This window comes from Diabrotica undecimpunctata, chromosome 7 (genome assembly GCF_040954645.1).
Source record: "Diabrotica undecimpunctata isolate CICGRU chromosome 7, icDiaUnde3, whole genome shotgun sequence".
NCBI classification, from domain to species: domain Eukaryota; kingdom Metazoa; phylum Arthropoda; class Insecta; order Coleoptera; family Chrysomelidae; genus Diabrotica; species Diabrotica undecimpunctata.
The window spans coordinates 22,795,087-22,810,891 of record NC_092809.1 but is presented as its reverse complement, the minus strand read 5'-3'; positions in this window follow the sequence as shown (position 1 = coordinate 22,810,891).

Genomic DNA, 15,805 nt, shown 5'->3' with positions numbered 1-15,805 from the left:
TGCTTATTTACCCCATTATGAATTATGAATATTATGACTTGCTTATTTAATCCATTATGAATTATTATTATTATTATTGCTTAGGTATGTTTTAAACTTTAAAAATGTTCATTTCAAATATTCATTATGTTATGTTATCTCTTATGAAAGTTATGAATGCTAAATATCTTAGTTATGAACTGTAGTCTTTTATTTGAATTTGAATTTATTGTACATGTAATTTAACAAAGTATGTAAAAACTTATGTAAATATATATATATATATATATATATATATATATATATATATATATATATATATATATATATATATATGTAGTGACCTCTACAGCTGCTGTATTTGACATTGAGTTCTGTACGCTCAATTTTGTATGAGAATGTCACTTTTGTTTGCTACTGGAGCATCATCATCATAATCACAAGCTTTCTTCGCCATTCTGCTCTGATTTTGATTTGTGACCTTCCTCTTGATATATGTCTGAAGATATATTAGATATGGTTGGAGAGAAAACACACTGTCCAATATGTTCGGAATCTAAAAATTATAAATAAATAATTCAACATCAAGAAACTAATGTTTTGGGGAATCCATTGACTTATCTCTCTCTTCTAAATGTATTTAAAAACTAATTTTGAATATTCCCATAGAAGGCCTATTGAAAGATTTGGATTTACTGAATTTTAAATTCATTAAATTGAAAATTTTGTCCATTTTTTAACATAAATAACATAACATTTGCCTGTCCTCTTGATATATGCTTGAAGATATATTAGATGTGGTCGACGAGAAAACATACTCTTCAACATTTTTGGCATCTGAAAATTATAAATAAATAATTCAACATTAAGAAATTAATGTTTTAGGGAATCCATTCATTTATATATCTCTCTCTCTCTCTCTCTCTCTCTCTCTCTCTCTCTCTCTCTTCTAAATGTATCTAAAAACTAATTTTGAATATCCCTATAAAAGGCCTATTAAAAGATTTGGTTTTACTGAATTTTGAATTCATTAAATTGAAAATTTTGTTTATTTTTTCTATAAACTTAACAGTTTTAACACTGTTATTGGAAGTTTTTGAAAATGAAAAAATATATACATCTGTAAGCTTCTGGCACAAACGAAGTTTTTGTTGTTTATATTGGATATAAAATGCCTCCAAATATTTTTCTCAGTAAGACCATTGTCAAATATCAAAATTTGAAAATGTTATTTCATTTTGAATTCAATAAATGAGGTACATCTTTCATATAAAAAGTTTTGTCAGAGTCACAATTAATTTTAATACTATATGCATACCTTCAATACTATATGTCATAGATTATAGATTCCCCAGAGGTACTTGCTACTGCCTTTAAATGCTCTACAGCTGCTGTCCCTAGAAAAAATAACATATATATTATATTAAAATCATATTGGTCAGCAACATTTAATTGATTGTAAATAGTTTTTTCAGTTCAATTCTTGCCATTCACCCCAAATTGTCAGATATTCATTAAGGGTGCAACCTTCACAATTTTCAAATTTCGGTTAATAAAAGTGAGACTATTTAGTTAAAAAAAAAACAATTTAACAACCTACCAGATAAGCATATTGAAAATATAAACTTCTCAACAGGTGTGCCTACAAAATTACAAAAATGAGTTCTCTCATTATTCACATAAAAGAAAGAACATACCTTGAACTGAAACGTTTTATCTCACAGGACAAATAGATGGTTTTGCATTTTTTTTTTCAACCTGCTTTTTAGCATTCCTGTTAAGTCCGGTTCCCCAAAATGTAAACTGCATATTCTCAAGTGATCATAACAATATTGAGCACTGTAGTTTTTCACATTGAACAATTTTCTTCCATTCTGCAGACCTAAAAATACAACACTGATGAGGTCAATGATATTAAATAGAGAATTTAGTTCGTACCGAATTTCATCCTTGGGAAACCTGAAGAAACTGAAGTTGTTATGGTTCCTGGAATTTTTTCTACATATCTACATACACTACACAGCAATAATAAACAGATGTTTTGATAGAATTCATCTTAATCCGTCGTTTAAAATAACAAAACCACTTAGAAAAGTGGAGAAATATCACAGTAATATGTATCAAATACGAAATAAACTTATAAAGCCAACTATATAACTACAAATAACTGAAATTTATATAAAAATTACTGAAATAACTATAGTTTCACAGCATAAACACTAAACACAAACACGTGTTTCCGTGTTTGGGATAAAGTCAATGTTGCCAAATGTAATCCATCAATGGATAGATATTTATGATTAATTAGTTGAATAGATTAAGTCAATTAGGCCATTAATGTGAAGAATTTAACCACGTGTGAAATTTATTTTCCACTTTTCGAAGAACTTCTATAATAATTATAATTTTGGAATATTCTTTGAAACTAATGGAATATTTTAGATCTTGCAACAACAGCTTTTCGCAAAATCTATTGCGCATTTCTCCAGGAGTGGATACAAAATTGGAACCGTGAAAAAATTGTTGTTCCATACGTATACGGCCGAAGGCACTCGATAAGGGTGTAAGGATGGGGAGATGACGAGATGAGACAAGAGCAAGAGACAACAACAATAACATGATTAACATGGGTTGTGACCTTCGCTTTGACCAGTTCTGACAAAAGATTTTCGGAAGATTCGGAGAAAAGATCGGGGGATTCGCTGCGTTGTTGCCAATTTTGATAGACTTGGTAAATAATACATTATTATACATACACATTACTTTTAAACATAAACTTTAAACTAAGATTAATGAAACGAAAGATAACATCCAGGAAACAAACAGTAATATCGAGTAAATAACATTAGTTTTGAGAAATGTTTATTTTGAGAACGAGTTCCGAAGTGGAAATTGAAACGTCAATAAATTTACTTTTACCTTTAATTGTGGCTTATTCCCATTTAAATAATAAAAACTTTAGATTGAATGCAGAGTTTCGACAAAAATCCACATACATCCTTACGCAAAACAGCACAAATACATGATGTAGGTCATTCTTCAGACTTAACGTGTTTTACATAAGAATTAATTTAAACCCTACAAAATCATGTTGTTGCAAGAATTAAATGAAGGTGACTACGACTGAAGACTACATTTTAGTGATGTAATAATAATGACGAGAACTTCGGTAAAAATGTTTTTCCGACGAAGCAATATACACTCTGTGGGAATGTAAATCGGGCAAATTTAAAGTATTGAAGTGAGGTAGATATATCCACAGTGGATACGTGAAAACGTATCCACTTGCTCCTCCTCCGAATTGCTATTTAGTAATGAAATTGTATCTGCCCTGAAAAATAAGTTTGGAGCCAATTTTAATGAGATGCGGTTTGAAGAAAACGAAGCTCTAGCTTATTTTGGTGTAACTATTCGGCGTTCTTTACAGTAGCGCACCTAGAATTTGCCTCTGAGGGGGGGGGTTTGGTTGGTCACCGAAATTTTTTTTATGATGTGACCTCCATTTTGAGTCCTTAAAATGTGTGAGTAACAGTGTCGGAATAGGGTCCTGGGGGGTTTTAACCCCCAAAACCCCCCCTGGGTGCGCCACTGGTTCTTTAGATCAGGCATTTTCCGGATGTTTTCTCGTTCACTCGTTTTTATCCTAAAGATTATTTTTATTTGGCATACTTTAAAAGTAAAATTTATAAAACTAAACCAGCTAGTGTTGCAAAGCTAAGGCAAAGAATTATCGAAGAATCCATATTAAATTCTTGAAAAACATGAAGAAATGTATTACTTAATGAAGAAACTAAGCTGGTTTTTGAGTTTTAAAGTGCAAAAACCATCATCAGCAAGTGCAAGAGAACTTACTGATAATGCGCTGACCAATAGGGTTAACTTGGTATGCGTAATGAGACACACAGGCATGCAGGGGAACGAACGGGCTGACGCCCTGGTAATACAGGGCTCATCTACTCTGCATGTGGGACTCAAACATCGTATATAGCATCGTTTATCTATATTTATATGTGATACTCTTAAATTATTTAATCTTTCTATTAAATCATTCTCTTCGCAATTATTTAATTTTTTGTTTAAATTAGCTTTTAAATCTAACTCAAAGTCGTCTAAGGACTCAGAGGAGTCTGATATAAAAAATTTTTTTTCGATAAATATAATATATCTATCTTCTTAATTCTAAGTACTTAATAAAATTCGCTTAGAAGATAAAGATGATGCTGCTGTGTATTCCTTCGATCTTGCACTCTCTGAACTCTCTGCAGGCGGTTTCCCTAGGGCTGGTTCTTGGAATAGTGGACAAACACTTCAAAGTGACGAGGATCTTTAAAGACTCTTCCATATCTTACTAACTGCGCCAATTATGAAATATTCTTTTGGAAAACACTTTTTTTAAAAAACACTCAAAATAAACTTTTATTTACACTAACAAAGATTTTAATTTCAATTAAAAATGTAATATTCAGACTACAAATAAAAATATGTCAGCCTGAAAAAAAAGGTTATTTTACGATGCTTTAGTTATTTATCACACTTGCTAAATTTGCTGTTTTAGTAAGTCGCAATGGGTGTTGCAAGGCTCCGGAAAATTCTGTGCTGATAGGCGGTAACTTCTTATTGAATTCGCGTGGTCGAATATATTGGATTCTAGCGGTCATTGGGCTATAATTCGATTATATCAATTTTATTAATAGGCACATTAGGACACATCAAAACAGCATGTGATCTACAACATAATATACAGTTCAAACGTCCTCTACACTTTCTAGAAGAATGTCCTACTTTCAGACATCGAAAAAAGGCTTTCTTTTCTGACAATGTTCGACGTTTCTGTTCCATAGTAAATTTTTGTGCTTTAAAACAATTTTGTACTGTCGTGCTGCTCCTCACAAAATATACATCTGTAAACCTCATAATTTACTAACCCAGCAGCGGTCGCTAAGAGCTAATCAGTTCTTGGCAACGAGGCTATTGAATTTATAATTAAAAGTGAAACTGGAACAAACCATGAAGTGGAGATATCCAGGAGTGGCTAGTAAACCTGTTGAATACAAAGCACGTGGTGTTCGTGTGTATTAAGGTATAAAAAAACCTTTTTATACCTTAATACACACGAACACCACGTGCTTTGTATTGAATTTATATTTATTTTCAGTCAGTAAACCACATCCTTCCATTGCTAAATCAAGTTTTTGTTTATTTTGAACTTCACTCTGTAAAAATCTCATTAGCTCACTCAATCTTGTTTCTAAAGTAGTAACTTCTGCAGTTTCTCCGATATTTTCCGATATCTCCGATATTTCATGAACACGGAAATATAAAGCCTTAAAAACTGTGAAGATCTATGCCATAGTCGAATCATATCTTCTGGCAAACATGACTCAATAAGAGAATACAATATCGCATACTTATCAGCAGTTATGCCTAAGGTCTCAAGTGAACGAAGTTGACTTTCAATCATATCATAAAGAGCAGAAATATTACAAGAACTACTAGAAACTCGAATTAACTTTAAGAGCTCTCTAATGTAAACTTCAATCTCAGAGATCCTCTCTGCCAAACATAGACCGCAAACTTTGAATAATTTTTGAGTAATTGTCGGCTACTGCAGGAAACCTCTCCACTAATCGTCTAGCCTTACTAGCCTCTACAGTGGCTTGTCTCAAATAAGCTATCTTATCAGTCAAATCAATTGATGGATCATCATGCACTACTTTGAACTGTGACCAAAAAGAAAGCCAATCTTTCAAGTCTCCATTAAATTTTTTGAACTGGATTGGAGGTAATTTAAATTTGTGCTTACCTTGTACATTTGATGACTCTGAACTTGTCTGGTCTGTCATCATATTTGTACTTAAGTTCAAAGTACCATGCACTGTATTTATCCTTTGCCTCCATCTCACTGATTAACTCTTCTTCGGAAGCTTCTTCCAATATACTTTCAAGTACCGCACTTTCCACTTTACAAAGCTTACTGTACTTTACTTCTTTACTTTACAAAAGTTCCGACTGTACGCTAATTTTCTGCCAGGTTCGAGTGTCCACCGGTTCACCTAACAAACTGTCCAAAACAGTAGCAATTTTCGTAAATGCACTACGAAGCACCGTTCTGCGTTTTTTATCTGATTCGATTTTTCGCTTAAAGAGCCATAAAGCAGCAATTAGACCTATATTAACATACACGGCGGAGACAAAACCTGACACACCTAAAATGAGACGACTACTAGAAACAATAGAGATGAGAATACTCCGACGAATATAGGGAGAAGTCTGTTGGATAGGGAGAGAAGCAAAAACATAAGAAGAGTATGCAATATAGAAGACATAAATGTATGGATGACAAAACGGAAACAGGAGTGGAACGAACACATTAGTAGAATGGCAGAGGATAGGATAGTACGAATAGCACGAGATAAGTCACCAAATGGACGAAGAAGTATTGGCAGACCAAGAAAAAGATGGTGCGAAATTAGGAGGCTAAAAGCCTACATACAAAAAGGAAGAAGAAGAAGAAGAAGATTAAAAAGGTTAATTTTGGCCGAGCCTCACGACAAAAACAAAATTATTCGCCGGAAAAAGTTTGCACTAAAATAAGCTAAAACAACTAACTTTTACGCACACCAGTATATAAGTCCTGGTGTATATGATATGATAATATGATATTAGATACTCCCTATATTCTCAGACAAAAAAGTCGTAAAATTTAATTGCTCCACACCGCCACTCAGCCGGAGAGACGACACGCTGATTAGGAATTTTTTTAAATAAACATATTAGGTAGTTACTGGACACTCTCTAAACATCTTTAGAAAAGCCTTGGACAAATCAGAAGATGGTATTGCAATAAATGGTCAACTTATAAACAATACTCGATATGCAACGATAATAATGTTGTAGAAACAAGTTATACATAAGGCCTAAATCTAAATTGTAAGAAGACAAAAAAATAATGATCATTAGTAAAAATACCAACATAAACGCCCAAATTACAATACAATAAACGATATACCGTGTAGCGATAAGACTACCAAAGAGAATTGAAGTACTATTGTAAAAATAATACCTCAATCAACCATGGGAGCTTATCGTCTATACCTTGCCTAGCTCAGTATCTCAAGGGTGAGTTCGTCTTGTCTTAAACTAGGGATTGAACCTGAGTTCTTAGTTGATAGCAAATAAGACAAATATAACCAAACATATTTATTAAAAAGAATAAAAAACAATAATATGGTACGGCCATGTACAGAGAATGCCAGATGACAGGATTCCAAAACAGATTTTGACGTGGACACCACAAGGGAGAAGGAAAAGAGGAAGGCCGAGGGAAAGCTGGAGAGAGGGAATTGAAAAAGAACTAGAGGAAAGAGAAATCCCTCCAGATGGCTGAATAGAGAAGAATGGCGGTTAGGAGTCGAAAGGCGTAGGAGAACGCTGTAAACCGATAGTAGTAGTAGTAATAAAAAACAATAATTAACCCTGCCAAAGCTTAACAGTTAATAAGTGCTACTTATTGCTTCGACGGGCTTCTTGTGTGTTCTAGCTGTTAGGTCCTCCAATTAAAAGTTGTGGTTTCTGGAGAGCTGCAGTCACATGTGGTTGTATGTCCTGATTGGGTTGTTAAATCCAATAAAGTCAATAAAGTTGTCAATATTGTTAAGTCCAATAAAGCCAATAAAGCCAATAAGGTTGTCGATATGCCAATAAACTAAAATATAAGGAACATCTTGCATTAGAGACACATCAAAAAGAAAGAAACTTCCTTGCCATCTTACAAAATTACAATTAAACAAATAGCGTATGGCAAGGATACAATGAAATATGATTGTTACTACTTAGTTAAATTCTATTAAAAAGTCCTAATGCATATATCAGAAGAAAAAAAATTTGCTTTGGAAAGAAAATAAGGTTACAAATATTGGAAATGCGGTCAGAATTATAGAATAAATATCACAATGAAAGTAATTACCCCAAGTGAATTTGTAGACCATAAAATGAGTATTATAATAATTTTTGCCTTCTTTTATAAATTTCAAAAAGAGGCAAAAAATAATCTCACCACCTTAGAAAAGTTGTTTTGACAGAAAGTGGAAGACTAAATGAAGTTAGCACAGATGTCATATTATGTTGCTATAGATATCATGAAACTAGCTTGTCTGTCAACACGGAACAGAATAGTCTGCCGGACAAAAAGAGAGAGGGTGGATATTTATTCTACGGGACAGAAAGAGAGAGAAAATAAAGACAGAGGAAGAAAAGAAAAACAGAGGGCGCCAACTACTTTTTAAATAAAAAATAGTAAAAATTAAACTGAAGATAAAGAAATTAATAAATTAATAAAGAAATTAAAATGAAATAATTATTTAAATATAAATTAATGGAGATGTGACCTTTATAACGTTACAACCGTTAGAAAGAGTAGGCTGCAATATTAAGGATACCAGGGATAATAACTATGAAATAAAACTCATATTGAATAAGCCATGAGCTCTTTTAAAGGTCTTAGAAAGATTCTCTACAACTTATCTTTAGCATCAATATATGCATACGAATTCTTATATGTTACGTCTTTAGTGTCGTCTTCTACTTAGTAGAAAGCTATAGTATCACAGAAGATGTCATAGAACGGTCAGAGGCTTATGAAATGTGGTGCTATCAACTTATGTTAAAGGTCTTATACATACACTATACAACTAACTCTCCAGAGGCTAAGAAAAGACAAAGAAACTATCAACAGCGTAAAGAACAGAAAATTGGCTTACTTTGGCCACATTATGCGTAGATAATAATCAATACCGACTTCTACATTTGATTCTACAAGGCAAGATTGAGGGAGGATTAAAGATATTCTGGCTGGCCAATCTTAGGAAGTGGGATGGTCTAACGTCAACTGATCTATTTCGAGCTGCTGTGAATAGAATAAGTTGGGGCAACATGGTCACCAACATCTTTGGAAAACAGGCACATTTAGAAGACGAATAGGGGTACCTACCATTTAAAAGTTTGCAAATTATCATACCAACTAGTAAGTTTAATGGACGATATGACAAACAATTGTTAGTCAATATTACATATTACAGTAAGGCACAAAACATTGCTCCGCAAATTATACGACACTCTCAGTGACCACCATCTGGGTAAGGTCGTATATTCCTTACTGCAAAACAGACGTTTTTTCGTTGTGCTGGAGGGTAAAGTAAGTAGGTGGAGAGTTCAAAAAAATGGCCTTCCACAGGGAAGTGTTTTAGCAACAATGCTCTTCAATATATACACAAACGACCAACCTACGCCGACCGAAACCAAGCACTTCCTCTATGCTGACGATCTTGCAATATGTGCTCAAGGAAATAGTTTTGAAGAAGTGGAGGAGAAACTCGAAACTGCCTTAAAAACAAGCGTACTACCTGCAGAATTCCCTGAGACCCAATCCCTCTAAAACCCAAGTCTGCGCTTTCCACCTTCGCGCAAAGGAAGCCAAGCGAAAACTCCAAATTGCGTGGAATGACACAAACATTAGAACACAAAAACCATCCTATATATCTTGGAGTAACTCTGGACCGGTTCCTCACCTACAGACAACATTGCATAAAAACGAGAAGGAAAGTAACAACTAGGAACAGCATACTCAGAAAGCTAATAGGAAGTAAATGGGGCGCACGTCCTGGCGTTTTAAGAACAACGGCACAGGCACTGCATTTCTCAACTGCTGAATATGCGTGCCCCGTTTGGGGCAAATCTGCCCACACCAAACAAGTTGATACCGCGCTAAATGAGACATGCAGGATAGTAACGGGGTGCATGAAACCAACGCCACTCTCAAATCTATATAAAGCAGCGGGTTTTGCAGAACCCTCAACACGCGGAGGCGTTGCAGAGCACATAGAGAAAATTAAACAGATCGCGGACGAGCGGCATGCCCTATACAAAGCTCGAACACCACGAAAGCGACTAAAGTCTAGGAAAAGCTTCCTTGGAACAGTGCAGGATAAACCGCCTGAGATTTTCTTCTTCCCCAGGTTCAATGGACCGGTCAGTCCCTAGACTTTAAAACGTGGAAAACTATGAATAGGATATGAACGGGGGTCGCTCCAGTAAAATCAAACATGGCAAAATGGGGAAAAATCGAACCAAGATGATGTGAACTGTGACTGTAGAGAAACACAGAATATGGAACATCTTCTTACATGCAGAAACTGTCCTCATCGATGTACCCTTGAAGATTTGTGGCTCGCCAACAAAAATGGAACCGACGTAGCTCGATACTGGGCCGAAATTTTATGAATCACATGTCCGGACACGATAAAGTAAAGTAAGTCAATATTACGATCAATTAATACTAGAAGAATTAAAAGTTGTACTCATAATAGAAAAGAATAATTTTTATTAAATATAAGTTTTTAAATAGGCAACCAGACATACAGCTCTATATAATACTGGTTCATATTATAAGATCAAATGATTCTTTCCTTGCCTACGAGTTAAATGAAGGTCAACTTGTACTACACTGCATGTATCCAAAACTAAAATTTTACATTTATAAATAGTTTCTTACCTCACTACTTGTTTATCCATACTTGTTTACTGCTAATAAAAGAAAAATTACATCATCATAACTTGATATATTCCGATTATTGGCTAAAGGTTACATGATATTATGTTTTGGAATTTATTACAAAAGCAAACTGCATATCTCGAAAATAAAAGATATAAATGTATTATTGTTTTTTATTATAACAAATTAATTATTTTCAATTAAACGATATATCAAATGTTGATTTAAAAAAACTTTCGTATAGCCTGCCTAGAGACATTTTTTGTGGATCAATGATGACTGCCCAATACTTAAAAGGAAACAAAAATTTTTCAATTCCTAAGCCTAACTTTCTGTGACGTTAGTCTAAGTCTATTTGTAAATCATAGATTTGCATTTTACACTGAGCAAAAAAATTGCTATTGGGAAGAAAAGAAATTCAATGTTTAGCACATTACAATGATGAGTTTTTGGGGAGCATAGTCTTCAGAATATCTTCAACCTTTCTCCACTACAACGTTTTTGCTAAACTTTTAGAAAAATGAGACTAACAACTACAGTTACAAGCCCACACAATATAAGCATAAGTTCTTGTTGTTACAAATATTTTTTATGCATTGAAAATAATTTTGCTGCCACTATCTTCATTTAACCCTTAACTGGTGAGGTGCACAATACATACGTTGCGTACTAGGTGACGTGGGGTCTTAGCGTACCCCATTTTTAAAATAATGTTTTTCGGCTTACTTTTTTGTAAATTAAATAATTGTTTACATATTGTGTATTTACATATTACTTTATACTGCAAATAAAAAATATTAGATTTTAAAGAGCTACCTTGATTATTTCTGAATAAAACCCTTTATTTTGACAAGCATAAACTTTATTAGTAACTGCAACAAATTTTGTTGAGAATTTTAACAGTTAATCTTCAAAATCACAAAATGAAAGCATTTTCTTATAAAAAAAGATAACAGCAATTCTAAAAAGTCTAGATCTATTGGATCAAATTTATTGTTCACAACAATCTTACAATTTTTTGAAGTTATACTTCTATACGCGCGCTCCACGTTGGAAATTTGTATGGGAGTGAATCTGTGAAATCATTACATATGTAAGATAATGAGTAAGGGAGAGACAGAAGATATATTTTCTCTCTCTTCCTCTCTCGAATATAAAAATGTTCCTTTTGTATATATATTTAATATTATATATATATATATATATATATATATATATATATATATATATATATATCTATTATAATTAATATATATATACATATACATATAATATATATATAATAAAATATTTATTAATATTATTATTTATGTGATATGTTTATATGTTTTGTATTATTTGTTAAATGTTCATAATTATATTAGTCTTTTGTATTTCAAAATAATAATCTCAATAAATCACTATATCTCCCATAACTCTCAATTTTGAAATACGTGTGTGTCATGTCCTCGGTAGTATAGTAGTCACTATCCCCGCCTGTCACGCGGGAGACCTGGGTTCGATTCCCAGTCAGGGAGGACTTTTTTATTAATATTATTACATGGTAAATTAAACATATGCGTAAGTAGAAAAGTTATGTATATTATTGTCATTTTTAAATACTTATGAATATTGCATTTTAATTTGTATTTTATTATATTGAATTATGTTGCAGTGTATTGTATTGTATTTTTATATTAATAACAAAATAAACAATGAATTTTACTGCAAAGTATGTGTAAAAAAATGTTTGCATTCAACTCCTTTCATACATATATGAAAATAAAAATATACATTTTCATCAAAATATTTCATTAAAGGTCAAATGTTGTCTATTAATTGTTAGTAAGTTGTTATTAATTCTGTTTCTCTTTCTGCTATGTCTTACCTATAGCATTACATATGTAATGATTGTGCAGATTGACTCCCAAATAAATTTGTAACGGCGAATGCGTGTATAGAAGTGTAACTTCTACCGGCAGTCCCACTGGACTGCCACACCCGTTTTTTTTTCTGTAGGTACATTCCGCACATATTGGTGTATTACAAAATTTGCAAAATGATACAGTTTTTTTATCTTAGAACCTAGGAAACTTTCCATAGCGTTTTCTTTTGTTTAAATTGTTTTCATCCATATCAATGGACAACGGAATTTGCAAGATTTTCCAATGGAAATTCGGAGTTCTCGTGACACTCGAGTGTTCTCGATTCTTCTATGAAGTTGAGGTTTTACGAAAGAAAAAGCAAGCTGCTTGATAAACTGATATCTAGATTTGTCTTCACTATTTTTTGTGCATGTATATAAAACATATAAATTTACGGAAGAAATGTTAGGAGCTAAAAAAATCGCCATCGGCCACCTTCGAGTTTATCTGCTTGTTGAAAAAGTAGCACATTTTTGGTCTAGACTATCGACCTCACTTTTACTCATGTTATTAAAAGAAATTATTTCTTCTTTTCCAGTCTCAGCATCAGTAGCCTTGTTTCTATGCATGGAAGAAATCATTAAAACTGCCTTATTCTTTTTTGAAACATAAGACAAAAGTGTTTTATTAGATGTAAATCCATATAAGGACAAGTTTTCAGCTCTATTTTTGATGGCAGGAATTTGGTAGGTATCTCCCTTTTATTTTTTTAGCCTTCCAGCATAAGTTAACTGTTTATCTAATAATTTATCAACCACTTGAACGAAGCTGAACCAGTTATATGCAAATATATTTCGGCTAGAACCATAGATGGGTTTACGTAACTGCAAAATAGCTTGAGTTGGAACTGATAATTGCTTTTCATCTGCTGTTAGCACTTGACCATCACTACATCTTCCCGAATAAATATACACGTTGAATAGATATGATGTACGAGCGTCACATAAGGCCATAATTTTGATGCCATATTCATTAGGCTTGTTTGGCATATATACTTTAAATCTGCATCTGCCTCGAAATCCAATAAGCATTTCTTATTATTTCCAAGAGGACATCGTCTGTAAAGATACACTGCCAAAGGTCTAGTGGTATTGAATTTTCTAAAACCCTTGCATTACCTTTGAGACTAGCAATTTCCATGACTAGATTGACAGTAAGAGTTTTTGTATGAGTTCTCTGAGCAGGTTCCTTTGCCCATTTATATCTGTTCTTCCCATAAAAGACTCTTCTTATAATAATTCACAAGACGTTAACCCAATAATTCACATAGCCGTAAGCTTGAGATATCGACAATATTTAGTAGTGGTGGGGTTGTAGATGACACCACCTTACCAGTTAAGGATTAAGAACTAAATTTGCGATGCTAAAGATTAGGATCCTATTGAACTGAAAGAAATACACCAGTATGATGTCTTTTATCTTTGTGGTTATACTTTTTATAATGATGAAAAGTATTATTTATAAAACCAATAGGTATGTTGAACCAATATTCTCAAAAACTACATCAGGCTGGAAAAGTATAATATATAAGTATACATATAATGCATTGAAAGAAATGGAAAGACTCAATATAGGTATATTAAGAATCAGCGACGTCCAATGGCCCGATTTGGGAAAGATGAATATTAACAATAAAACAATATGTATATTATTCAGGAAGTCAAGTCGGTTCACGGATATGGTGTCGTGATAATACTAAACAAAAACATTGATGAAAATAATTTGATTATAGCAAATACATTATTTAAACTGCCAAAGACACTTTACACGTGGAAGTCACCAGCACATCAAGAAGAGAGAATTATAAGAAACCAAATAGACTATGCATTAGTAAGACAAAGATACAGGAACGCAAACATATTATCGAAAACATATCCGTGACGACATAGGATCAGATCACAACCCAGTAGTGACCAAAATTACTCTAAAAATGACAATATTTAAACGAAGGACAACAGTCGCACACATCATACAAGTAGATTAAGAAACCCACTCATAAGACAACGTCTGGTAGAGGAAATCAATAATCGATTAATTAATGGTAAAGAACAAATTCTGCAAAATACTGAAACAGATACAAAATGATTATTAATAAAGACAGATATAGATAGAAGTCAAAAAGAAATTCTGATACCAACTAAAAAGAAACAAAAAGAAACAATGGATGAAGAAGGAAATTTTAGATTTAATGGAAGAAAGATTTCAGCATAAAAAAATCAGAATATACAAAAAAGTGAAAGAAGAATGATTAAAAGAACAATGCGCAGAAATAGAAGAATACCAAAAAAAGGCATGATAGGTTAACACAAAAAATATTTAAGAATTAATTCACAATAATCGAAAAACAATACCGGGAATACGGAAAGATACAAATGAGAAGCTAGGGTTGAATACTAACGAAAAATTATCAGTGTACAGATTGACAGAATATATCAATGAGTTTGTTATCAAAGAAAATAGAACAGAACAGATGGAAGTAGAAGTAGAAGATAGTGTGGTTTTAAAGATATTAAAAGAGGAAATTAAAATGGCATTAAAACATAGTAAAAATGGGATTGAAAAATAGCAAAAATGGCAAAGCAGTAGGTCCGGACCAAATCCCAGTAGAAAGCTTAAAATGCATAAATGATAAAACCTTAGATATTATTGTAGACTTATTTACAATATACAAAACAGAACATATATCGAAACAATAGTTACTCTACATCTTTTGCGCTATCCCTAAAAATACAAATGTCAAAGATTTCAATGAATACAGAACAATATTATTAATAAGCCATCTTCTCAAATTATTCTTGAAAATAATACATGGTCGAATAAATAAAAAACTGAAGAAGGAATAGGTGATAGTCCGTTTGGGTTCAGAAACGGACTAGGAAGCTTTTTCCTCCTGCGCCCTACTCGATTATCGTCCGTTATCTATCAAACTGGCTATACTAATTTTGTTAACGACAACTTGAAAAAAGGATGCAGAGTATCTGTTAAACCATTCCCTTAAACTTCTAAAGCTGGAATCAGACAGCTCGTGGAATGGAGCTCTTCGCTGGTTTACGTCGGCAAAGAGAAACAGACAATCGGTGTTAACGACCAGAAAAGAGACAACGGTTGGCATCGCACGTTATTGTGAAATTAGTAAATATTTGCTTTTTATAAATGCACTCGACCCACCCCAAAATGTAGTTGGACCATTCCGATAGTGAGTATTATGGGTAAAGTCTGCTGTACGCCTTCAGTGTTGGCGGTAAAAATTTTATTTGTTGTAAAAGTTAAGTAATTTAAATAATATTAAAAATTCGAACACAACTTCGTTAGACCACTAGTAAAATTACCACGACACTGACCGTACCTCTCCTAGCCTCGTCCGAAGGATTCG